Source organism: Corvus kubaryi, unplaced genomic scaffold, assembly GCF_017639235.1.
Source record: "Corvus kubaryi isolate FWS band 111438036 unplaced genomic scaffold, C.kubaryi_AGA036_p1.0 split3-73, whole genome shotgun sequence".
NCBI classification, from domain to species: Eukaryota; Metazoa; Chordata; class Aves; order Passeriformes; family Corvidae; genus Corvus; species Corvus kubaryi.
In genome coordinates, this window is record NW_024582091.1 from 46,296,493 (window position 1) to 46,300,309 (window position 3,817).

Genomic DNA, 3,817 nt, shown 5'->3' on the forward strand with positions numbered 1-3,817 from the left:
CTGGAATGTGTCATGCTGGGAGTTTTCATTTGTGTTATGGCCGTGCAATGTGAAATGTGGTAACATCTTCCTTGTGGTAAGAATTCTTCAACTTCTGTTCAGTTAAATATTATTTTTGGCTAAAAATAGTTATTGGTTCAGGTTGTATAACATTTAGAATTGGCTGTGGGTTCCATTCATGCTGTGAGTTTTTATAAATGTTTAACAGAATGTATCTTTACAGCCATTAATTAAAATAGCTGAGATAGTTTTGCTCAAAACTTAAGTTCTAGATGCCCCTTTAGTCCTTTACTATGAAATCAGATAACCTTGGACTCAGGTTTTCAAAGTTTTACACACCATGGAGGTGCTGATGCATGAATAATGACAAGCAAGCATCTAATACTTAATAATTGTCAGTATGTTGATTAGCAAATCTCTAAGTTCTGCTAGTAGAGAGCTATTTTACAAGTACCTGTCTCAGCCCCACCCAGCACTAAAGACAGTTGTCCTAAAGTTTGGATTTAGTCTCTAAAGCAGTGCTTTCAGTGTAAGCAGTGGCAAAGTGTGCACAAAACCTTTAGGAATTGCTGAAATAATGTTCAGTTTGAGTGAGGTAAATAATACAGCTGAGCTAACTTGTTAATGGCTACTGCACAAAAGCTATATCAGTGCGAATGACCAGGGCTCTTTTTAGAAGAGAGTATTCCTTAAAATAAATGCATTTCAGAAATTCCTTTAGACCTTTTTCCTCAAACTAGGAATAGTTACTGACTGGTTTTGTTTTATAAAAGGGAGTACTTAGAAGCTGATAGGTCTACATTGTCTGAAATTATTCACTTAGGTTTGCTTCTCCAAGCATTGCTTTTTGTGTACTTTTTTCACAAACTTTCTGAATGTTCCCAAAGCAAAACCTTAGTTTTATTTTTATTGTGATGTTGCAGGTACACAGACAAGGCAACCTTACAAAACACCTCAAGGATGCAAAATATTGAAGTTACTTAATGGTTCTTAAATCACTTTTCAAATGAGAGGCAAATATGCTTGGACTTTGTAGCACAAACTGATAAATTTTCTCACTTTATGTATAGCAACATTTAATTAAAAAAGACAATTGAATTGTGTTGTCAGTACAATGGCATGCCCTACTATGCCCACTGTTCAAAGTCCTTAACGAATGAGAATGTGACAATTCGAACAGCAGTATTATGATTTCTTCATGGCTCTGTCCTGTAACTACTGAGGCAATGTCTATTTGAGTTACTTAACTCAGTTTGTCATGCAATATTTGCCTCTGCATGTTAATTTATTTTTACTGTCTAATTAATGCATATTTAACACCATTTTGTTAGACATCCAGGTAGAAGAAAACTAGATAAACCATTACGCATACCTCATCCAAAAAAACCCGCCCTAGCTGACACTTGTCCCCTTCCTTATCTCACATTTATAAATTGAGATGACTCATGATTTGACCTGGTGAAGATAAAACTACATTTCAGGGCAACAGAATCCTGGGAAATTAATCTGGTCAGGTTCTGGGGGAGAGGATTGTAAAAGTATTCTTCAACAAATTATGGTATCATTCAGTGAAAGATGACCTTGGCTCGAAAAGAAAGCGTACTTAACTTTCTCATCAAGACACATTTGACAACCACCAGCAAGCAAAATAATAAGAGGCAATGAGAGACCATCTGCCAGTACCAGACGAGTAGTGGCTTATTTGGTGTTGCAGAATCTATCGTAGTTGAATCTCTTCTGTTGCTTATGTTCAGGGCATGCTTCTAGATATGAAGGCTAATGATTTGATTGCTTATGAGATAAACACACAAATGGTTCTTGGTCAATAAAAGGGGCTATGTACAATTTTAGTCTAAAATGTTACTTTTTCCTTCCCAGTGGAAGGAAGGTGATCACACACACATCATTGCATCTTATTGTGCTATTGGTGGTGCACCTTTTGTACAACAAAGTATATGGAAATCCTTGCGGGGAAGCACCCCTGGTTTTTTCACTAGCATTTTAGTTGTGTGAAATTTTTTAGAGTGTCTGGAAAACTATAAAATACAATTGAGCTATTACTTTTTTTTTTAATGAAAGTAAGAAACTACCTGCTGCTACCTATCTGTTTATATGTAGTGTGTCTCATTAGGAACTGTAAACTGAAGAAGCTTTTCTTCACCTTAGTCCTGCCAAATCGTAACTTTTGAATCCTGGTATGTGTAAATATGTGTGTATTCCAAATCAGTCTGAAAGTGTTACACCACAGGCATCTCCAGTGATTTGTTCTTCAGCAAACAGTCAGTTATAAAGTATAGTAATATATAGCTGTGTTCCTTGTCTGTCTTTATGCAAAGTTTTTGTGCCTGAGGTGGTACTTGCATGGCAGGTGATATTGGAAAGCTAAATCCAAAGGAGGATTTTTGGAAGCAAGTTCATTTTCTTTTTTTTCCTTTTAGTTTTCCTTTTATTTTCCTTTCTATGTTTTTTTGTTTGGTTGGTTTTTTTGGTGGCGTTTTGGTTTGGGCTTTGGGTTTTTTTTGGAGGGGAATTTTTGTTTGGTTTTTTTTGTTGGTTTTTTGTTTCCTTTTTTTTTTTCCTTTTTTCCTTTTTTGCTTAATTAATGGCACTGATCTTACCTGAACTTTTAAACTTGAATTTTTCCTGCACTTTAATTCAATCATGGTATTTTATTCCTTAATTTCATTTCTGCATTTGTGCAGTTCAGGTTCATTATTTGTATATATAAACACACATGTTCAATAAAGACTTTAGAACAGATTACTTTCAGGCACCTTTGCTAATTATGTGATTGATTTAGAATGTGTGTTTTCTTAGCAAAATATGTACATACAATATAGAATCTAATGAAAGGCACGTATTCTGTGTCAGCATTCAGTTTATAAATTACTGCAACACTTTCACATTTGTTATTAGATAATACAAAAGAAATCTGTTATATTTATACATACTGCTTAAGAATATACTTTTAGTTTTAAATAATTTTTATATGTACACTTCTACCTTTAATTTTAAAAAGACTTACGTTCAAGTTTTAAGTCAAAGTACTTAAAGTATGTATATTATCCATAGAAGTTGTTTTAAGCTTATGAATACATTCATATCTCATATCGAGATGATACAATTACTAAGCAATGAAAACAAATACCCCATTTTGCTTTGCAGAAAATAGTCAGTTATTTTTACCTCCCTTTATGAACATTCTTAAACAATTCTCCAAGTATGGAGCAAGTAGATAGGGAACTAGCCTAATATAAAAGTTTTCTCAATAGCTGCAGTCCATGGCTGACTGGTTTTCTATGGTTTGGTTTTTTTTCTGGTACACACGAAAGACTTTTTTCAGCTATTTCTTGGACTTTTAAAATTCTCCAAAACTGAAGTGAGGTTTGTCCAATAAACATTTTCTTTGAGTAATATGTGTATTTTGATTATACATCAGATCTTTACATGTAAATCAGGGTTGGGTTTTATGTGGGTTTGTTTTGTTGCTTTTTTGTATCCGAAACATGTGTTGGAAAACTTAAGATTCCTTGGCCGAAGTGCCCTCTGCTTTCTCCTCGTGGTTTAACATGTCTGGGTGGGCACTGACCACAGACAGAGCCTGGTGTGGGAGTGAAGGGCTGCAGTGCCTTGCTTCCCTGTCCAAGTAGAAGGGCAACTTGTCAGTTGAATCTTCCCTCATGCCAGCCAATTTCCTGGATAATTCATGTGAATCTTCTTGGGGGGATGTTGATAACTTTGCTACTACCACAAAGTCTTCAAATACTCTCTAGACTGAAATTAATGATGTTTGAGGGGTGGAAGTGAACAGAAACGG